The following is a 23816-nucleotide window of genomic DNA, read 5'->3' as shown; positions in this document are numbered from 1 at the left end:
AAAAGTGCTACTGTGTTGAAAAAAACCAAAATCCTGATACAAAGATATATTGGATAACTTACAACATGGTGTCAGATCAGACCAAACTTCAGGGAAACCAACGGTAGTGGTTAAATTAGCATGGCAATGGACTACATGAATCAGATTTTCAAAGAACACGTTAATTTCATAAAAACCCTTCTAGGACTTTGTTGTTGTTCCAACATGGAACAAAACCAAGACTTGAAACCTTGACAGTTTTTATGAAAATAGAACTATTTTTCAGATGTCTCTATCAAGCAAAGATATGGTATAAATTAAGTGCTATCAACAAACAGGAGACAAATTTAAGCTTTAACATTATGTGTCAAGAAAAGCATGCTCACTCACTCCCCACCCCTTTCCTCCCCCTGCTCCTGGAGGGATGGGGAGAAGAATGGAAAGAATGTAACTCCCAGGGGTTGAGATAAGAACAGCCCAGTAACTAAGGTATAACACAAAACCACTACTGCTATCACCAATAATAATAATGATAAGGGAAATAACAAGGGAAGAGAATACAACCACTCACCACCCACTGACCAACACCCAGCCTGACCCAAGGAGCAAATGTGGGCCTTCCGGGTAACTCCCCCAGTTTATATACTGGGCATGACGTGCTGTGGTATGGAATACCCCTTTGATTAGTTTGAGTCAGGTGTCCTGTCTCTGCTTCCTCCCGGTTTCCTCTCCTCCCTGGCAGAGCATGAGACTCAGAAAGTCCTTGGTCAGAGTAAACATTAGTTAGCAACAAATAAAACCATTGGTGTTATCAGCATTGATCCCAGGCTGAAAGTCAAAAACACAGCACTGCACCAGCTACTAAAAAGAAGAAAAATAACTACTACTGCTGAACCCAGGACAGTATCCATCCCTTATTCCATACCATTCACGTCATGCTCAGATCCCACATTTTTCAATATACCATCACTCTTGTCTCATATATATATATAGATATCTCTCCACACAAACACAAACAGAGAGATAGGATTCCTTAGTGCATGGACCAATCCCTATAAAGCTGCTGAGTTTGTCAGGTCCATGATGTCAGGCTCCATTTCTTCAAACTGGAACTCGTCTGGTCACTGCTGAGCTCATCTGGTTTCATCAAAGTTCATTCTTTGTTGGGATGATGGTTGGAGGGAAGTCAGGGTCAGTCCCTGGTGACCTGAAGACATCTAGTTGGTGGGCTATAAAAGTGCTACATAGTAGACAACAGCATACAGTTGAGTTCACTGGCAGTTTTCCCCCAAAATCAAATCCCCTTGAGGTACACATCCGCCTTCCTCATCTTCCTGCATTACCCAACAAGTATGTCCAGGTCCCTGAGCAAAAGCAATCGCATGAGTGGGTTTGCCTTTACCTGAAGCAGGAATAACCCTGACTGTCTTCCAAACAAATTCCTCAGGTGTGTGCAACACAGGAACTTGATTGCCTTCTACAATATGTAAAAAGTTCTGGCTGGGCTGGGCCAGCCCTGTTGGAAGATCCTCTAGTGTTGACCAACCAGGTGGCTTTTGGTAAATGTGCATCCCAATGTTTGAAAGTCCCACCACCCATTGCTGTCAGTGTAGTTTTTAACAGCCCATTGTACCGTTCGATTTTCCCAGAGGGTGGGGCATGGTAGGGGATGTGATATACCCACTCAATGCCATGCTCTTTGGCCCAAAGGTCTATAAGGTTGTTCCGGAAATGAGTCCCACTGTCTGACTCAATTCTCGCTGGGGTGCCATGTTGCCACAAAATTTGTTTCTCAAGGACCAGGAGAGTGTTCGGGGGAGTGGCGAGGGGCACAGCATATGTTTCCACCCATCTGGTGGTTGCTTTTACCATAGTAAGCACATGGCACCTGTCGCGGCACATTGGCGGGAGTATGATATAGTCAATATGCCAGGCCTCCTGATATTTGTACTTCAGTCATCGTCCTCCATACCAAAGAGACTTTAACCTCCTGGACTGATTAGTTGCAGCACATGGTTCACACTTGTGAATAACCTGGGCAATAGCGCCCATTCTTAAATCCACCCCTCGATCACAAGCCCTTCTGTATGCTGCATCTCTGCCCAGATGGCCTGAAGTGTCATGGGCCCACTGGGCCAAAAATAATTCACCCTTATGTTGCCAATCTAAGTCCATCTGAGCCACTTCAATGTTAGCAGCTTTAACCACTTGCTGGTTGCTCTGGTGTTCCTCATCGGCCCAACTGCTGGGTACATGAGCATCTATGTGACTTACCTTCACTATGAGGTTCTGCAACCGGACAGCCATATATTGCCACAGTACAGCAGCCCAGACGGGTTTACCTCTGCATTGCCAGTTACTCTGCTTCCATTACTGCAGCGACCCCCACAGGGCATTTGACACCACCCATGAGTCACTATAGAGATAAAATACTGGCCACTTTTCTCGTTCAGCAATGTCCAAGGCCAGTTCGATGGCTTTTACCTCAGCAAACCCTATCTTTCTGCAGTTTCTGCAACTTGTCATAGGGGACTCCATACAGCTGCCTTCCATCTCTGATGCTTTCCCACAATATGGCAAGACCCATCAGTAAACAAGGCATACTGCTTTTCACTTTCTGACAGTTTATTATATGGTGGGGCCTCCTCAGCACACACCACCTCCTCCTCTGGTGACATTCCAAAATCTTTGCCCTCTGGCCAGTCCATGATGGCTTCTAGAATTCCTGGATGAGTGGGATTTCCGATTCGAGCATGTTGTGTAATTAGTGCAGCCCATTTACTCCATGCAGCATTGGTTGCATCATGTGTAGAGGAGACCCTGCCTTTGAACACCCAGCCCAGCACGGGCAACCAGGGTGCCAGGAAGAGCTGTGCTTCAGTGCCAGTCAATTCCAAAGCAGCTAGAACCCCTTCATAGGCTGCCAGTATCTCTTTTTCAACTAGGGTACAACTGGCCTCAAATCCTCAGTATCCCCGATCCCAAAAGCCGAGAGGTTGACCTCAAATCTCCCCTGAAGCTTTCTGCCAGAGGTTCCAGGTAGAACCATTCTCCCCAGCTGCAGTGCAGAGTACATATTTTACATCCGGCACAGTCCGGACTGGTCCCAAGGCTACTGAATGAGCTACCTCTCATTTAATTTGTTCAAAGGCTTGCTGTTGCTCAGGGCCCCATTTGAAATCATTCTTCTTCTGGGTCACATGATAGAGAGGGCTTACAATCAAACTGTAATTTGGGATGTGCATTCTCCAGAACCCCACAACGCCCAAGAAAGCTTGCGTTTCTTTCTTGTTACTTGGTGGAGACATTGCTGTCATCTTGTTGATCACATCTGTGGGGATCTGTCTACATCCATCTTGCCATTTTATTCCCAAAAATTGAATCTCCTGTGCAGGTTCCTTGATCTTACTCCGTTTTATGGGAAAACCAGCTTTCAGCAGGATTTGGATTATTTTCCTCCCTTTCTCAAAAACATCTTCCCCTGTATTGCCCCACACGATAATGGCATCAATGTATTGCAGGTGTTCTGGAGCTTGCCCCTGTTGCAGTGCAGTTTGGATCAGTCCATGGCAGATGGCAGGGCTGTTTCCACCCCTGGGGCAGTCAGTTCCAAGTGTACTGGACACCCCGCCAAGTAAAAGCAAACTGTGGCCTGCACTCTGCTGCCAAAGGAACCGAGAAAAATGCACTGGCAATATCAATTGTGGGATCCCACTTGGCTGCCTGTGACTCCAGTTCATATTGAAGTTCTAGCATGTCTGATACAGCAGCACTCAGCAGTGGTGTGACTTCATTCAGGCCACGATTGTCTACTGTCTCTCCACTCTCCGTTAGATTTTGGGACTGGCTATAAGGGGCTATTAAAGGGTGCTGGTACTGCTGATCACTACTTTGCTCTCCATTCTACAGATCAGCTTATAACAAATACGATTAGATACATTCTGGTCAGATCTGTTATGTCTACCCTTCGTGCTCCACTTTGGGCACCACAAAGAACTGTTATGGTTTAAGCCCAGCTGGCAACCCAGAACCACGCAGCCGCTCGCTCACTCCCCCACTTCCTCCCACCACTCCCAGAGGGATGGGAGGAGAATCAAAAGAATGTAACTCCCATGGGTCGAGATAAGAACAGTCCAGTAACTGAAGTATAACACAAAACCACTCCTGCTGGCACCAATAATAATAATGACAAGGCATATAACAAGGGAAGAGAATATGACCACTCACCACCTACCGACCGATACCCAGCCCAACCTGAGCAGTGATCTGGGCCTTCAGGGTAACTGCCCCCAGTTTCTATATTGGGCATGACGTGCTCCTTGGTTAGTTTGGGTCAGGTGTCCTGTCTCTTCTTCCTCCTGGCTTCCCCTTTTCCCTGGCAGTGCATGAGACTCAGAAATGTCCTTGGTCAGCTTAAACATTACTTAGCAACAACTAAAACCATTGATGTTATCAGTGTTGTTCTCAGGCTGAAAGTCAGAAACACAGCATTGCAGCAACTACTAAGAAGAAACATGACTGCTACTGCTGAACCCAGGACCTCCCTTAATAGCAGCTCGAGCTTATGTTTACCTAAATAAGGCCTGCTTTTCATCCACTTTCCGTTATCCTACCCTTTCTAAATGTTTCCAGTTAAAATTACAATATACGCCAATTCATTTCAATAGCACTTTGTGACATCAACCACTCTTTGTGGTCAAGACTTGTAAAAGAAAATTCAAGTTTGATGAAGCCTACATACTTAGCAGCTGGAACATGCATGTATTATTTCAACAAAAATGGGCATATAAAACTATAGTATAGCCAATGCTCTCCCAATCCTTTTTTCTTTTTACGGCATAGATCACATACGTGCTGTGCAAACCCACCCTCTCATTTCTCAGTGTGAACTATTTGTGTTCCCTCTTCTTCTAAGCGCTGTTCTTCCTTCCCGGAAATAAGGAAAACTAACAGCACAGAAATCAACAAAACTCCCTAGAGCCAGGATACCACTGAAAAGCGTGGTGTGTCAAGCAGTTGCTGTTCCGTCAACTTCCAGCTTCCCATGGCAGCAGCTAAGACTCTACAACATAGCAGTGCTGGGGCACAAGGATGCTTCCCTAAGCTTGTTTCCATGGCTACTGCCAGGTTTTTATTTTTAAATAATCCAAATAGAGGCAGGAGTACAGCCAGGACCGAGAAACACCCCGTTAAGACCTGGCACCAAGCGCCAGAAAGGACAGGGACCTGAGGGGCGCCCAGCTCTCAGCCCGACCTGCCCGGAGAGGCTGCTGATCCCGATAACCTACCCCGCCCGTCCTTCGCCAAGGCTTCACCGAACTCCCACGCTCCCTCTCTGCAGGGCCCGGCCTCCGCCAGAGCCGGGGGGGAGCGCAAAGGAGGATCCGCGGCGGCGGGCGCCCTGAGGGGAACCGGCTCGGTGAGAGGACAGCGGCCCGGGAAGGGAAGGGAACGGGAGTGGATTTACCTCAGTGGCGGCGGCCCTACTACTCTCAGAGATGAAGCTGATGCCGTACCGACAGCACAATGAAAAAAGCCGGAGCCAAACCCCGTCCGTCTGTCCCCGGACGCTCCGCAGAGTCAAGAACTCCCGGAAGCGGGAAGTGCAGCCCCGCAGGAGGCGGAAACCAAGCTTGCCGAGCTGAACAGGCACCGCCCCTTGAGGGGCTGACCGCTGGCCGCGGCCAGTTGTGTGTATGCGCGTCTCGAGGGGGACGTCTTTGGCCAGGCTGCCGGAGAAAGGCGTGGCTGTGTGTGAGCCTGGGAGGGCTGAGGTGGGAGTTGTGTTCTTAGTTTCTGTGCGCTCAAGGCTCTGCCGCTTCACGTTCTTCCCGCCAGATTGACAAGCAATCGTCATGTGAGGGTGGTACCTCTGTTGCAGAGTGAAAGTGTGGGGCCTGCTGGCAGGGTGGCTCCGGCCCCGTGCTCACTGGAAGCGCCCATGCCATTGGGTGAAGCCCTCCCTGCGTCCATGGTGGTGCTGCTGCCCCGGGGAGCTGGCCCCTGGCCAGTCCTGCCTCGTCCCGTCGAAGCCCTCGTCACCAGCAGCAGCACATCCCCTTGCACCTGCCATAACAGAATACAGACCTAGTGGGGTTCTCTTCAGTTCTTCTATGAGGGATTTTTCCTTTATGCCTAAACAGGTTTTTGTGGGGGTAGTTTGTTACAGTTCTTTGTTACTTCAGGGCGTCTCAGGAGGGTGATTTGGCACTGAAGTCAAGAGTGTTCACTAAAGTTGATCAACCTAGGCTTCAACATAAGGACTTGAATTGGGCAGTTATATATGGAAGTAAAAAATGGACTTTTTACAAGGACGTGGTGATAGGACAAGGGAGAATGGCTTTAAACTGACAGAGGGGAGATTTTGATCAGATATTAGGAAGAAATTTTTCACTATGAGGGTGGTGAGACACTGGCACAGATTGCCCAGAGAAGCTGTGGCTTCCCCATCCCTGGCAGATTTCAAGACCAGGTTGGACGGGGCTTGGAGCAACCTAGTCTAGTGGAAGGTGTCCTTGCCTGTGGCAGGGTGTTCGAACTGGATGATCTTTAAGGCCCCTTCCAAACCAAACCATTCTGTGATTCTATGAAATACTACTTTATGACACTCATTCAGAATTTTCCATTAGGAAAAATACATGCCCAGTAGCTTTAAAAATTTGATGAAAAATACTAAACCTTGCAGTGTGTGAGCTGAGGATGCATTTGAAACACAAAGATAAAAACGCTGAAGGATGACAAAACAAAATTACGGCATCTTGGGCACGTTTCTGCATCGTTTTTATCTTGCAGCGTGAACACCATCTAGTGGGACTTGGGCAGCAAGTGCATGAGTGGCTGTGCATGCTGCAAGTACAACATTCAGCTACCCATATACCTGTGTGCTTCTGCCTTTTTTTTTTTAATTTCCAAATGCTTCTGTGCTGAAATATTAAGGACTTCAGAAAAGCTTGGGTTTCTATCTCCTAGCAGCTGGGTTTCACATGCAAAAAGAAATTTTCGATGCCAGTATCTCCGCTATTCAAATGAAAGTATGTAAACATCTATAGACACAAAATCATAAGGGCTGATCTTTTTCTAAAACTTTTTCCCTCCATGTTTTCCCTTAATATAACTAATGTCATTTAGCCAGGAGTAAAAACAAAATGAAGAAAAGCATTTTTTCTTGGGTACATGCTTACAGGGGGGTGCAGTGTTGATTATAGTGAGCTTAAGCCTTGAGAAAACTTGATGTCCTTGAGCTTTTATCTCAGTAACGATGGTTACCCAGAAACTACAAAAAAGTTAGGTACTGTGTTGGGCTTGATTTTTTTTTTAGCATTGTCAACTAGACAGGACTCTGTATGTTGTCACACCCTGGAGGTGTGTATACTTCAGCAGTTCCTACACATGCTTTATCCCTGAGAGCTTCTAATTCAGTGGAAGTTTTGCAATCGATTTCCGTGGAACTGATGTTTACTAACTCCTCGCTGCAGTGTAAGTAGTGAGTTTGTCCACTGGATGGTGCATGACTTATTTCTGCAGCTCTGAGGTAGCCTAAATATCGTTTGTCACACTGGCCATATGACACTGGCAAACAGAGCATCTCCAGATGCAAATGCAGGGAGAAAAGCTGTACAAGACAAGTCGTTTATTTGACAATTTTTAAAGAAATATATATATAACATATAATGACATATAACTTAAATATAGGCTGAAACCAGGAAATTCTCTCTGAGATCTGAGTTTTCCTGAAGTATAGGCATGTCTGGGTTGCATACTACAGGTGTGAGTCTAGCCATTATTTCTGGATGTAGTTCTGAAAATCCAGTTACATTTGCAGCTCTCTGAGGAGGAAAGGCTGTGATGCATTTTTTTATGTTGCTTTGATTTCTGCTTGAACGTTGCTAGAAACACTGGGTGGCTTTGCACAGCACACAGAGTCAGTGCTCACTGCAGTGCAAAGATCCTGAGAACCAGCTTGGAACTCAGAGCCACACTTCATCTGATTTTGCAGGCCCTTGATTTCTCAGGGTGCCAAAGTACTTTTTTTCTGATGGAATATAGTCCTAGCATACCAATTTCCCTTGCCAGGCAGCTGGGTTTAAAAGAGGTAGCGCTGTTTAAAGTGTTCACTGCACAATGAGAAGTTTGATGGTCAATATTGCAGATGATCAAGAGCAATCTATCAAACTTATGCTAACCAGAAATTCTTAAATTCAGCTTTCTTTGTTGTCTGTATTTTTAGCACCATGCATCAATTGCAGTTTCTTCATTTCCTCCCAGACTTAAAACCAAGCATTTGAATATTTTCCTTCCCACTTCTTTGTTAAGCATGGGGAGCAGGTCTTAGACTTGTTTTAATGTGCACAGGATTGTATTTGCCATGCTAAAAACATTACCAGACATGTCAGGACTTTGGTTCTTCTGCAAGCCCTGCTGTTTTGGAGCCTGTTTCCACAGCAAACGATATTACCAAGATAAATTGTTTGCCAGAGATAACTTCAGGTCCACAAACAATTTACCTAAGAAATGTTGAAACATAACACTGTACAAATCAATTTTTTTCCGAGCTTCCTGTCCTCATAGGAAGGAACAGCACTTATCTCTGTTGCAGATTGCATAGAGGCAGCCACAATACCTTTACTGGTGTGTGGGTGAGACTTAGGGGAGTTTCTGAATCCTTCACATGTCAGAGGAACATATGAAATATTCATGCCCCATTTATCCTCCCCTTAGAAATGCAAATACTGAAATTCACATGATTTGTATGAGGAGTCTAGCAGTTTGGTAAAGGGCAGTAAAGATGCTCATGGATTGCATTATGGAGAAAAGGGAGAGTTTACAAGAGTGACATTTGCCCAAGGCCCTTCCATCTCCAGCAGACTAGATCTGCTGCGGGTTTAATTATTTGTGAAGTCCCAAAGGTTTGTCATTTGTGTGGAATTTTACCCATTGAATACTGCTTGGTGTCAGTACTGGGTTTAAATTCTAACTAAAAATAAAAGCTGGTTTTCATAATATATTTCCTTTGCATCCTTTCTCTGTGCTGAACCATTCCTGCTGTGCTGCAGGTGCAGGGTGATAACATTATGCAACATCTCCTATTTTTAGACCATTTTCAGCCCATCCATGACATAATCTGAAGTAAGAAAATAACCTTTTTTTTCTCTGGTTCTCTGCCTGCTCTGTGTGGTTGACTTTAAGATGTACCCCTTCAGTATTAACTGAAGAATGGTGATTTACAGAAATACATTTCTGAACCTCATTGTCTTTATCTCTGGTACCTTCTGCTTTTTAGTTCCTGCCCTTCTTATTTTGATTAGATGTGGTCTATAGATAGCAATAAAGCAATACAGAATGGTTGTGCCTGGTCTCAGAAAAAGGGCAACTGTGTAAAAATAAGGAAGCTTTTTAAGGAGGTAAAAGGAACATCTAAGACAATAAAAGCTTTTGAAGGATAGATAGAGACATGATCATAGAGGTGGAGTAAGCACACATCAGTATCAGAAAAGCTTAGCTAAAGGGCAAAATAAGCAGCAGAAATAAGGAGGTTATTAAATACAAGTTGCATTCAGAGAAGAAAATCGAAAGAACCAGAAGCACTGATTCATTAAACACAGACCACAGCAGAGGTGGTTACAAAACCAAACTGAGGGACAGTTGAGATGAGGCATAAAAACATACAACAAATGCTATTTCAAGTAACAGGAAGTCCCCTGAGAAGCCTGTAGAGCTAATAGGGAGTCAAAACACTCAGCAGACAAAAGAAAGCATGGGTTTTGAGGGGCACATCTTTCTCCAAAGCAAGGTCAGCTACACTTCAACGACCCCTGAGAGGTTGGGGGAGTTTTTGTGTAGGAAAATGAGACTAAATACTTGTTAATTACAAAAGGAATAAAAATACCTATTGTACAGTGTGGAGACAGTGTTCTCACAGGAGAATGGATAATTATTACATGAACTCTGAATAATCCCGAAAGATACAGCAAAGCCATGAGAGGCCCAAGGAAGCTTAAGCAAGCAAGAAAAGAAGCAGCTGGAATTCACTGAGTTATGAGAACTGTGGACTGTTGGCAAGCTTTCGAGGTCAAGTTCTCACACCTGTGCTTAACCAAATATATGTTAGTTGCTAAGGGTCTTCAAGACATGTATCCAATCATAATATGCCAAATCACTGTGTTTGTAAGCAATAGTATATAAGGAGTTAAGGCTTTGCAATAATTGGCTTTTGTCTGATCATATTGATCTTGGACTGAGTCCATATTTTTTCTGTGGCAGTACAGCCAGCCCAAAGCCTTAATTAATACAGCTTCTAGAAATTGTACTTACAAGAGATGCTGGAAGGTTGCTTACTGTGGTTTATTTTTTGGTGTCTTAAATGAAATGGGCTGACAGATGGGCTGGACCTGGTGGTGGGAGCTGAGAGCCTGAGAAAACAGGGTCAGAAACCTGCAATAGGAACTGTGATCTGAATTGAAGAGATGGAAACCCTCAGCTTTGGGGAGCAGCTGCTGATAAGGCCCTAGTGCTCCCTGACAAACCCGGGGGTGACCCTGAAACCTACTGCTCCTGCAACACAGCACTTAACCTGGAGGGTTTCCTGGACACATGGCTGTGCCTCTCCAGGGGAACAGCCTCAACTTCCCATTTGGCGCTTCCATACAGCTGGGCAGAATGTGCGCTGAGATCATGTTTCTCAAGAGAAAAATACAAATACAACAACAACTACTATTAATAATAATCATAGAAACATAGAATCATAGAATGATTAGAGTTGGAAAGCACCTTAAGATCATCTAGTTCCAACCCACCTGCATTTGGCAGGGATGCATTGCACTACACCATTTCACCCAGGGCTCTATCCAACCCATCCTTGAACAATGCCAGGGATGGAGAATTCACAACTTCCTTGGGCAACCTATTCCAGTGCCTCACCACCCTCACAGTAAAGGACTTCTTCCTTACATCTAATCTAAACTTCCCCTGTTAAAGTTTTAACCTGTAACCCCTTGTACTATCACTACAGTCCCTAAAGAAGAGTCCCTCCCCAGCAAAATTATAAGTGCCCTTCAGACACTGGTAGGCTGCTATGAGGTCTCCATGAAGCCTTCTCTTCTCCAGGCTGAACAGTCCCAACTTTCTCAGCCTGTCTTCATATGGGAGGTGCTAAAGGCACATCCTCGTGGCCCTCCTCTGGACTTGTTGCAACAGTTCCATGTCCTTCTTAAGTTGAGGAAACCAGAACTGTGCACAGTACTCCAAGTGAGGTCTCACGAGAGCAGAGTAGAGGAGCAGGACCACCTCCTTCCAACTGCTGGTCACGCTCCTTTTGATGCAGCCCAGGATACAATTGGCTTTCTGGGCTCTGAGCACACACTGTTGGCTCATGTTAAGTTTCTCATCAACCAACACCCCGAAGTCCTTCACTGCAGGGCTGCTCTGAATCTCTTCTCTGCCCAACCTGTAGCTGTGCCTGGGATTGCTCCGACTCAGGTGTAGGACCTTGCACTTGTCATGGTTAAACTTCATGAGGTTGGCATCAGCCCACCTCACAAGCATGTCAAGGTCCCTCTGGATGGCATTCCTTCCCTTCAGTCCCCTGATCATCCTTGTGGCTGTTCTCTGGACTTGTTCCAACAGTTCCATGTCCTTTTTATGTTGAGGACACCAGAACTGCACACAATACTCCAGGTGAGGTCTCAGTAGAGCAGAGTAGAGGGGCAGGATCACCTCCTTTGACCTGCTGGTCATGCTCCTTTTGTTGCAGCCCACGATACGGTTGGCTTTCTGTGCTGTGAGCGCACACTGCCTGCTCATGTTCATTTTCTCATCAACCAACACCCCAAAGTCTTTCTCCACAGGGCTGCTCTGAATCTCTTCTCTGCCCAACCTGTAGCTGTGCCTGGGATTGCTCCAGCCCAGGTGTAGGACCTTGCACTTGGTATGGCTAAACTTCATGAGGTTGATATCAGCCCACCTCACAAGCGTGTCAAGGACCCTCTGGATGGCATTCCTTCCCTCCAGCTTATCAACTGAACAACACAGCTTGCTCTCACTGGCAAACTTGCTGAGGGCGCACTTAATCCCACTGTCCATGTCACCAACAAAGATGTTGAACAAGACCGGCCCCAACGCAGATACTTGATGGACACCACTTGTTACTGGTCTCCTGCTGGATAATGAAATATTGACCACAACTCTTTGCTTGGGGCCATCCAGCCATTTCTTTATCCACTGAGTGGTCCATCTATCAAACTGATGCCTCTCCAATTTCGAGAAAAGGATTTTGTGCGGGACAGTGTTGAATGCTTTGCACAAGTCCAGGTAGGTGATGTCAGCTGCTCTGCCCCTCTCCATCAGTTCCGTAGCCCCATCATAGAAGGCCACCAAATTGGTCAGGAAGGATTTCCCCTTAGTGAAGCCATGCTGGTTGTCACCAACCACTTTGTTGTTTTTCATGTGCCTTAGCATGCTTTGCAGGAGAATCTGCTCCAGGATTTTACCATGCACAGAGGTGAGACTGACTTGTCATCCCTGTAAAAACAGTGATACTGAGTTGGTGTCCTGCAGTGAGGGAGAAGCAGCAGACACCCACCCTATAATGTCTGACGTGGTTTTGATTTGGAAGCAGATAGGAGATGGGAGACTATGGAATTTTGTCAGCATTGTTAAATTAAGCCTTCCTGGGCAGGATCTAGAAATGCCCAGGACTGCCTGGATTTGCAAAAGGTGCCTTGTTTGGGTTTTTGCTGAGACTTTCCTTACTGGGTCATTTCCTCACTGGGTCATTTCCTCCACCACACAGGTTTTGACAGCCAGTGAAAGAAGTAGAGCAGGTACCTGACATCAGCTACAGGCCATGTTTTTCAAGTTCAACAGGCAGGTTTTTGGCAGTTTAGTGGCCTATTCTCTCTAAAACTGCTTCTCATCTGCTCTCTTTTTGCTTTTTGTGTCTGCCCTGATGAGAAAATGGGCAAATAATGTAGGAAAAATGATTTTGTGTCAATGAACATTGTGATTATTTTGTTCTAGATTGACTAAATATTGTGGATCTCAGTTATTTCCTGAGGACATGAGCTGTCCTGTCTTATGGAGGAGGCTTCACTGCTTCTAGCAGAAATCTCTGGCTGTTTACTGGGGTGCCTGCTATTAAATATAGAAAGTGAAAGTAAACTTTGATTCCTGAGAAGAGATCTATGGAGAACAAAGAATTTCTCACCTTCTCCCACCTTTTCCCAAGTGAGCTAATAAAGGACACCTGTCAGTTTTTTTCTGGTTTCATTACCACACCAGATCTGGTAAACTCTGAGGAGAATTCAGCAGGCAGACAGGCACTTCCTAATGTGTGTTTTGAGGGTTCTGCCCACATTTGTTGTCTGTAAAACCTTGAGCATTTGGAATATTTCTTACTCTGTCTTTTTTCATTGCTAACAACATGGTTTAGGCTGCTTCCCAAGTCAACAGTCCAGGTATATCTAAGCAAAGGATTAAGTATAATCATGTAGAAGGAGAGCTAAAGTGCGAGTTCTAATAATGTTACAAGCTATGGAGAGCTGAAAATATGAGAAGTAAAAATTAGTATCAATATTGTGTTGTCTAAATACAAGAAGAAAATATGTATACCAATAGCATGTTGTCTTTGGTGGTATCTGCTGACTTCTAAGCAGCAACTATGTGGTAGTACAGAATTTTTTCAAAGAGAAGGCATTTCTGTAGTCTGTCAGGTTGTAAATTTGCTGTTGTTTCATTCTCAGGTTTCTTACAGACATTATGTTGAAATAACGGGGAAATTTAAAACTGATTGCTCATGTGTAAAATCTGGCATAGCCACGATCCAAATGCTCTCAAATTTCTTCTTCATTTTGGGATATAAGTCCATCAGAGTGGCACTGAAGCTGCTTGAATAGAAGACTTACTGAAATTGCCTGTGCCGATTCACTCTTTTCCTCCCAAATGAAGAGAGGCTAAGAAAGTTGGGGCTGTTCAGCCTTATGATAAACACATAAATGTATTGGCTTTCACGAATCATAGGTGTGGTTATGTGGATATAATGGTATGAGTTCACAATAACAGAAAAAAAGCTAGCTAAAGACACAAGATTAGACAAGTTGAAAATGGCCAGAACCCTTGAGCAAAACGGAGTCACATAGCAAAAGAATTTGTAAAGGTAAAAGAAATGGGGGGGGGGAGGGGGGGCTTGATATAAGAAAAGCTAGTGCCTAGAAAGCATAGAGTTAAAGTACTTTTTAGCTTAACTTAGGTTGTAGAAAGAGAACAATGTTTATGTTGTAAGTCTGTGGAATTTAGTGGCCCCTCTAAATATGAGTAAATTGTTTCACAATAGTCTTTAGCTTTAAAGCACCTTTAGCTTTAAAGAACAATGTTTGTGTTGCAAGTTTGTGGTGAGATAACAGTATTTAGTGATGGCATTAAACATGAATGAGTTATTTCACACCATACTTATCAGTTAGAGACAGAGCCTCCCAAACATCTCCTAGCTTGGGATACTCCTTGTCTGCCCATCCTGCAATAAATTTTGCAGGAAAGTCACACTCTTCTAAATCTTTGCCAGCTATCAAAAGAATCACAGATATGATTTGTTTCAGCTAATTGTGTGATTGTTGGGGCGTCCAACTGTGACAAACATAAAAAGTATACTGTGAGGAAGACTGCATACTTAGTCTTGAAGACCCCTACTCACAAGAGGAAGACTGCTTACTTCATCCTCAAGAACCCTGCCCACAATCACTGGAGAGAAGCGTGCAGAAGCCAAGAGGAGGAGACTTATGATAATACGTTCCTGTAGCTAGTTATAATATTCCCCGCCTGCATGTGGGAATTATGAATATGTATAGGACTAATGCAATAGTGAAAGTATATAAACCTGTAACAAATACTAATGTGTGCCTCTGGCTATGGTCACGCACCCAGCGCTGTTGCTTTTGCTTTATTGACTTTGTCCCTCAATAAAACCCTGTTATCTCTATTAGAGGAGTGAGCTTGTATTTCACAGCCTGGAGAAGAGAAGGCTGCGTGGAGACCTCATAGAAGCCTTCCAGTACCTGAAGGGTCCTACAAGGATACTGAGGAGTGACTCTTCATCAGGGACTGTAGTGATAGGACTAGGGGGAATGCGTTTAAACTTAAATAGGGGAAGTTAAGGTGAGATATTAGGAAGATGTTCTTTACTGTGAGAGTGATGAGGCACTGGAACAGGTTGCCCAAAGAAGTGATAAATGCTCCATCCCTGGCAATGTTCAAGGCCAGGTTGGACAGAACCTTGGGCAATATTGTCGTGCGTGATGCATCCCTGCCCATCTCAGGGGTGTTGGAACTAGATGATCTTAAGGTCCTTTCCAACCATAATCATTCTGTGATTCTATGATTCAATGATTCTTTCTTCCAGACAAAGGGAACAAAGTTTCCAACATGAGTAGTGTGGCCAGTCTTTTGGAGAAAGTGAAATAGAAAATCATGAGAAAACCAAACATTTCCTCAAAGGAATTCAGACCCACTCTTATGGCAACAGCGCCAGAAACAATTCACTCATTTAGCTTCCTTCACAGTAGCTGGTACTGGCAGGACAGCAGGAATAAGTCTATCTTTAAAAATAACCAATTTCATGACTGGGCATGGAGTTTAGACATTTCAGATTAAATGCCATTACTGTTTTGGGTATATGCATATGCTTAAATTTTTATCAATTACAGGATATTTCTTTATCCACAGTTACTGTCAAGTCAGTTACTATTCACATTTTCCAGTAATGGTGAAGTTTAGGTTGGGTGGTTTTGTTCTTTTTGGCAGGTATCCAGAACTGGTTTGAGATTTACCATTATGTCATGATTTTGGCACAATTTGAAGCAGGTACTAATATGGCAATGTGCTACTTAACCATGAAACTGGAGGTGTTTCTGAACTTGTCAGTCATATTTATGTATCCAGAATTTAGGCATTGGGATCCATGGTGTGCAATCAGAAGTGTTAAGTGGTGCCAGCATTAGCAGGTATCAGTGTTGGGAGCAGCTCTCAGAAGGAGAGCCATGTGTGTAAAAACTGAGATTTTGCTACATTGGCTCAACCAATAGTTGTTTCAGTAACTTGAAATTGTTTGTTTTAGCTTTTTGAGGAAAAATTAGATAGGCAGCTTCACAGGGCAGGTTCTAAGCTACAGTAAATACCCAGCATTCAGTGGAGTTGATGCAGTGCGGATTCACACTAATTGAGAGTCTGAGGCATTTGAAGGCATCCTAAGCCTTCCTGACAGCAGTTAGAAAATATTTCTGCCTGTGCCGAGCTTTGCAGTGGTGGCTGTGCTGGGGGAGAGGCATTGTGTAGCTTCTGGGAGCAAACAGCCTGGGGAAATGCTGAATTCTGGCCTAACAAGCTCGCATACAATCCCAGAAGATGCTCCTAAAAAGGCATTTCCTTTGCCAACAGAGGTGTAAAAGATCTAAATTCTCTACTATAAGCAAAATAACAGGAGTTAAGACTGAATGCAGCATAAAAGTTTTTTTCCCAGATATATGATGGCTAGCACAAAACCACACCATGGAGAAACCCACATCACTGCAGATCCAGTAGCTGCTGTGATTTCACACATAATTTTGTACTTTTTGAAAAGACTGGGCTTTTGCACTGCAATGTGTGTAATCAGGTAGTAACCTCTCCCTTTACTTCTGAGATATTCAGAACTCAAAGGGACTGTGGTTCGACCTCCTATTAGAAGCCGAGTGGTTTTTAAGATGGAATCAATGTTTATTGATTATTGAAGGTTGGAGTCCTCATACTGTACATATGTAACATCACAGTGTAGGCTTATACTCGCCTTGGAACAGCCCAAGTAGAGCATGAAGGGATTCAGACTCAAGGATGGAAGAGAAATGGATAAAACCATGAGATTCCAGTTCTTTCTTATTAAACATTTTTCCTATATACTGTTCTCAGTCATAGAATAATAAAGGTTAGAAGAGATGTCTGGCCAAAGCAGAGACAGCTTTAATAGTCTGCCAATCAGTTTTGACCATGGCTAGCTGATATCTTCACATGTATTTTCTCTCTCTTCCTCTTAAGTTCATTTGCTGTGGACTTTCTGTTGTCCTTAATGTCCTTAATTTGTCTCTAATGTGTTTGGACTAATTTTCAGGTAGATTTTCTTGGAAGATGTATTGAGAAGATTTATAAGTATAAAGTCAGAGCCCACTGCATAACCTGAGTAATATTCAGTGTCTTCTTGGTCAAATCAGTCGATGACCCACAGAAATAAGTCCACACAAATTAGACTGCTTTTTCTTTTTCACTCTCTTACAGGATGGGACTGCAGCACATTTAAAAGTTATTAATATAAGAGCTACCACAACTAAGTAAGTAGCCAAGGAAGTTTATGCTGCTAAAAGTATGTGCACGATGCCTATATGCAGTCTTGCTTTGAACCTGCACAGACAAATTTCCATCCACACACTCTTGTTCCCCACTTACTCCAACCAATTTTCCATTTGCAGCTAGTAAGTTTTTACCTTCAAGTACTTCTTTTCCATTCAGTTACTGTTTGGCTGATGCAGCTTCTTGTCTTTGTGCCTAGATTTAGAGGTACAAATTCTGCACTTCCAGATATTTAAGAATGTGTGTCCTTCTGTAGGGCATTGTTCAGGGAGCCTTGCCTTGCTGACTGGTACTCTCTGCATCCAGAACCTTAAAGATCAGTTCTCATGGCCCTGTGACGTAAGTGGGACAAAATAATCTGCCACCTCGCCTCCACAATCCATCATGCAAGCCTCATCTTTCCTGCATGCATGGCTTCTTCCGCTTAGCATTTGGAATTTCCCACCTTTTTTATTTGTTCCTGCTGCTTTCCAGGGATGGAGGTTATGCTCAGAATTGAGATCCCCTGGAAAGCCAATGTACTGGTCCATTAGAGTTTTGGCTGAACTTTCAACTGCTCCATTTCTTTCCCTTCAGCCTCAATGTGGGTTATGTCTTTTTCCTTGATGGGAGGCACTGAGTGGTCCAATACCTCTCTGGCTGAGATGGCTGATGAAGGTGTTATCAAGGATGAATATGGAGTCAGTCTTATGGCTGGTAAGCTAAATGCAGCCCAACAATATCTGCCTTCAGCTTTTTGGCATGCAGTTAATTTAGGGGAGGAAAGGCTTTTTAGCGAAATTCCAGGTGATCCTTGGAGAAAATGTGGAAGTTAAATGCATCATCTTACACCCTGAAAAATTCAGTTCTGTGCTTAAATTAAGTCCTATGTGTAGTGTGTTATCACTGAAACAGTGTGTGTCCACTGCAGGCTCAGGGCCATGGGCAGCTGCATCAACTAGGTTTAGAGTTTCTATTTGTGGTGACTGTTGTTTAAGCTAATCAAGATGACGAGTTTTTTACTTTTTTCATGTCAAAACCTATGTTATGAGGTGGATTCAGCTGTGTCCTGGGTTCAGCAGTAGCAGTCATTTTTCTCCTTCTTGGTAGCTGGTGTAGTGCAGTGTTTTGACTTTCAGCTCGGGAACAGAGCTGATAGCGATGTTTTGGTTTGGCCAAGGACTTTGTGAGCCTCATGCTCTGCCAGGGGGGAGGGGAAGCCAGGAGGAAGCAGAGACAGGACACCTGACCCAAACTGACCAAAGAGGTATTCCATACCACAGCACGTCATGCCCAGGATGTAACTGGGAGTTAGCCGGAAGGGCTGGGAGACTGCAGGGTTGGAGGAGGTATCGGTCGGAGCTTGGTCGGGCTTGGGGGGCGAGTTATTGGTCAGCTGGTGGTGAGGTGTTGTATTCTCTTCCCTTGTTATTTCCTTTATCATTATTATCATTGGTGGTAGCAGTAGTGATCTCTGTTATATCTTAGTTACTAAACTGTTCTTATCTCAACCCATGGGAGTTGCATTCTTTTCGATTCTCCTCTCCGTCCCTCTGGGAGTAGGGGGAGGGAAAGAAAGGGGGGAGTGAGTGAACGAGTTACCTGACTGGGTTTAAACCACGACAAGCTGCTCTGGAAATATGGCTGGATCCAAGGTTTTACTTCATTTACAAAACAGACAGGGATAGTATTGCTCTTTAGAAAAGCATAAGAAGAAAACATGCAAAAATAATAGATCTTGGATTTTTTTTGAGATAAAATACTAATGAGAGCTGGGCACACTCTTCCCTTTTTTCTTTTTTCAAAGGTGGCAATCCCAGGCACAGCTACAGGTTGGGCGTGGAAGAGATTCAGAGCAGGCCTGTGGAGAAAGACATGGGGGTGTTGGTTGATGAGAAATTTAACATGAGACAACAGTGTGTACTCAGAGACAAGAAAGCCAACCATATCCTGGGCAGCATCAAAAGGAGCATGACCAGCAGGTGGAAGGAGGTGATCCTGCCCCTCTACTCTGCTCTCGTGAGACCTCACTTGGAGTACTGTGTAGAGTTATGGTTTCCTCAACATAAGAAGGACATTAAACTGTTACAACAAGTCCAGAGGAGGGCCACAAGGATGTTCCTTGAGCACCTCCAATATGAAGACAGGCTAAGAAATTTGGGGCTGTTCAGCCTGGAGAAGAGAAGGCTTCATGGAGACCTTAAAGCAGACTTCCAGTATCTGACGGGGGCCTATAAGTATGCTGGGGAGGGAGTTTTCATTAGGGACTGTAGTGATAGGACAAGGGGCAACAGCTTAAAACTTAAAAAGGGGAAGGTTAGATTGGATATAAGGAAGTTCTTTACTGTGAAGGTGGTGAGGCACTGGAACGGGTTGCCCAAGGTTGTTGTGAATTCTCCATCCCTGGAGATTTTGAAGGCTGGATTGGACAGAGCTTTGGGTGACATGTTTTAGTGGGAGGTGTCCCTGCCAATGGCAGGTGGGTTGGAACTAGATGATCTTCAGGTCCTTTCCAACCCTAACAATTCTATGATTCTAAGTACTTTGATTTTTCTGCACTGCTGGATAACAGGCTTGCCCCATGGTGTATAACAACCTGACTGGAAGCAGCATTTTCCATGAGTGCATTACAGATTTCCGACCGAAAAGGATAATGTAAGACTAGGGCTTGGCTGAATTCGTTTACAGGTAAAATAATGACAGGGAAGAAGTGGTAAAGAATTCCTGTACTCGTAATATGACCTATGTGGCTACAGCTCCATAGATATTTGAAGCATAAATGCACGTTTTTTTTTTTATCTGATGCAAAGAAATGATGTTCATTTAGTGCTTAATGTGTTTATTAAATTGAAGAAAGTATATATTATTATTTGAAAAATAATGGTTCGGCAAGCACCTCATACATGTAGACAAACCACGAGCACTTTTTCAGTTTTTTGTTATATAGGTTAATGTGGAATTTTATATAGTTATCCATAAAGGTTTGTGAGTTGGTGTTTATAGTCCGTCCTGGAAAGCTTCTTCCAAAACCCAAACACATTAAAGCACATAAAATAGGCCACTAAACTGCCAAAAACCTGCCTGTTGAACTTGAAAAACATGGCCTGTAGCTGACGTCATGTACCTGCTCCACTCCCTTCACTGGCTGTCAAAACCTGTGTGGTGGAGGAAATGACCCAGTAAGGAAAGTCTCAGCAAAAACCCAGACAAGGCACCTTTTGCAAATCCAGGCAGTCCTGGGCATTTCTAGATCCTGCCCAGGAAGGCTTAATTTAACAATGCTGACAAAATTCCATAGGCTCCCATCTCCTATCTGCTTCCAAATCAAAACCATGTCAGACATTAAAGGGTGGTGTCTGCTTCTTCCCCCTCACTGAGGGACATCAACTCAGCATCACTGTTCTTACAGGGATGACAAGTAGTAGAGGAGGGCAAATAATAGAAGAGCCAACAAAGAGAGGTGCCATGCTTGACCTTGTTCTCACCAACAGGGAGGGGCTGGTTGGAAATGCGACGCTCCAGGGCAGCCTTGGTTGTAGCGATCATAATTGCTTTTGCTCAGATCCCACATTTTCAATACACCATCGCTCTCCCATATATATACATCCATACACATACAGACCAAGAGGAAAAGATCATTTTCTTAGTGCATGGACCAATCCCTATAATGCTGCCGAGTCCATTCGGTCCATGATGTTCAAAGTTCATTCTCTGTTCGGATGATGGCTGGAGGGAAGTCAGGGCCAGTCGCTGGTGACCTGGAGACATCTAGTTGATGGGCTATAAAAGCATTACACAGCAGGCAACAGCATACAATTGAGTTCACTGGCTGTTTTCCCCTAAAATCAAATCCCCTTGAGGTATACATCGGACTTCCCCATCTTCCTGCATTACCCACCAAGTATATCCAAGTCCCTGAGCAAAAGCAATCCCACGAGTGGGTTTGCCTTTACCTGAAGCAGGAATTACCCAGACTGTCTTCTCCAGCAAATTCTTCATATGCACCACGGGAACTTTGTCCCCCTCTACAATATGTAAAAGTTCTGACTGGGCTGGGCCAGCCCTGTTGGCAGATCCTCTGGTGTGGACCAACCAGGTGGCCTTTGGTAAGTGTGTATCCCAATGCTTGAAAGTTCCCCCACCCATTGCTCTCAGTGTAGTTTTTTACAGCCCATTGTACCGTTCGATTTTCCCAGAGGCTGGTGCATGGTAGGGGATGTGATATACCTACTCAATGCCATGCTCTTTGGCCCAAATATCTATAAGGTTATTCCGGAAATGAGTCCCATTGTCTGACTCAATTCTCTCTGGGGTGCCGTGTCGCCACAAAATCTGTTTCTCAAGGCCCAGGATAGCGTTCCGGGCAGTGGCATAGGGCACAGCGTATGTTTCCAGCCACCCGATGGTTGCTTCCACCATGGTAAGCACATGGCGCTTGCCTTGGCGGGTTGGTGGCAGTGTGATATAGTCAATCTGCCAGGCCTCCCCATATTTATACTTCAACCATCGACCTCCATACCAAAGAGGCTTTAACCGCTTGGCTTGTTTAATTGCAGCACATGTTTCACACTCATGAATAACCTGGGCAATAGTGTCCACTGTTAAGTCCACCCCTCGATCACAAGCCCATCTATATGTTGCATCTCTGCCCTGATAGCCTGAAGTGTCATGGGCCCACCGGGCCAAAAATAATTCACCTTTATGTTGCCAATCTAAGTCCATCTGAGCCACTTCAATCTTAGCCGCTTTATCCACTTGTTGGTTGTTCTGGTGTTCCTCAGTGGCCCGACTCTTGGGTACATGGGCATCTACATGACGTACCTTCACCACCAGGTTCTGCACCCGGGCAGCAATATCTTTCCACAGTGCAGCAGCCCAGATGGGTTTACCTCTGCGTTGCCAGTTGCTCTGCTTCCATTGCTTCAACCACCCCCACAGGGCATTTGCCACCATCCATGAGTCAGTATAGAGATAAAGTACTGGCCACTTTTCTCGTTCAGCAATGTCCAGGGACAGCTGGATGGCTTTCACCTCGGCAAACTGACTCGATTCACCCTCTCCTTCGGCAGTTTCTGCAACTTGTCGTCCAGGACTCCATACAGCTGCCTTCCATCTCCGATGCTTTCCCACAATACGGCAAGAGCCATCAGTAAACAAGGCATACTGCTTTTCACTTTCTGACAGTTTATTATATGGTGGGGCCTCTTCAGCGCGCACCACCTCCTCCTCTGGTGACATTCCAAAATCATTGCCCTCTGGCCAGTCCATGATGACTTCTAGAATGCCTGGATGACTGAGATTTCCTATTTGAGTTTGTAAGCGGCGAGGAGAAGCAGACAGGCCAACCCAATATGGGTGATAAGCAACTTCTACCTTATTTGTGACCCAGTTCACACATATATATAGGAGTGGTATTCAGCCACTCCTTCTTGGCACAACAGTATTGGTTAGCCCCCACAGCTTCCTCCACATTCTCCTCCCAGGTCCGGTCTCCGGCCACCTGTGGGGGGCACCCCCTGCCTTGCTTGCACAGTCCTCCAGAACTCTATGGTTCTGCTCTTAGAGTCATTCTGCAACAATTCCCCCCTTTTTCTTTGTGCAAGCAAGGCATTATGGGTTATTCTGTTCACCTGTTTTATCACACAACTATAAACAAGGCTAATAGCTACGATGATTAATCTAACAATGATACATAAGTGCAATACTTCAAACAACAGTGTTTGACTCAACCTGTAATGCCCCGTGAAGACAACCATCTAGTTATTAGGATATTGCTCATTTACTATTGCTGGGTAAGCTAAGCCAGGGTTCTCAGCTGTGCGTGCATCGAATTAGCATAATCAGAGAGACTCATACAACACATTCCATCAAACTCTTCACATCCATGTCCCTGTTCCAACAAGAAAAGGTTCTGCAGTGTTGCATGTCTTACAGAGTCAACATTAAAACAAATCAGGAATTGCCTTCGATGTAGAATTGTCTGCTTAGCAACTCAGCAACCCAGTCTGCTTAGTTGAGCCAAGGCCCTGGATGAAGCACTTACAGTGATTTGGCATATTATGATTGGATACATGTCTTGAAGACCCTTAGTGACTAAAATATAATTGGTTAAACACAGGTGTGAGAACTCAACCTTGAAAGCTTGCCAACAGTCCACAGTTCTCATTAACTTGGTGAATTCCAGCCTCTTATCTTGCTTGCTTAACCTTCTTCAGGCCTCTCATGGCCTTGCTGTATCTGTCAGGACTATTCAAAGTTTATGTACCAACTATGCATTCTCCTGTGAGAACACTGTCTCCACATCTTCCCCCTTTTGTTTTATCCAGTAACAAGTCGCTACTACAGCAAGGCACACACACATTTACATTAGCAGAGTAACTATTACAGGGTGCAGCAGCATGTTGAAGATGCTGATGGCAGTGAAGGACTAGCCAAAGAAATTTCTTACCAGTGGAATTCTCCCCCCTCTTAATTTGTTCCATCACCTGCTTTAT

The 23816-nt window shown here is 44.5% G+C and overlaps 1 protein-coding gene and 1 long non-coding RNA gene across 2 annotated transcripts in view; both read right to left on the bottom strand.

The window, feature by feature from the left end:
• LOC133262219 (palmitoyltransferase ZDHHC7-like) overlaps positions 1–5530 on the bottom strand; it is a 50379-nt gene extending 44849 nt beyond the window's left edge. Inside the window, exon 1 of the mRNA XM_061441181.1 lies at positions 5447–5530. The gene's annotated coding sequence lies outside the window, so the exon portion shown is untranslated. The remainder of the gene's footprint in view (positions 1–5446) is intronic.
• LOC133262220 (uncharacterized) overlaps positions 1–23816 on the bottom strand; it is a 296646-nt gene that overhangs the window by 192112 nt on the left and 80718 nt on the right. The gene's annotated exons all lie outside the window — the stretch shown is intronic.

Source organism: Pezoporus flaviventris, unplaced genomic scaffold (assembly GCF_033815535.1).
Source record: "Pezoporus flaviventris isolate CSIRO_AGI_PZ_B2104156 unplaced genomic scaffold, CSIRO_AGI_Pfla_v1 ptg000199l, whole genome shotgun sequence".
NCBI classification, from domain to species: domain Eukaryota; kingdom Metazoa; phylum Chordata; class Aves; order Psittaciformes; family Psittacidae; genus Pezoporus; species Pezoporus flaviventris.
This window is presented reverse-complemented; position numbering and strand designations above follow the sequence as displayed.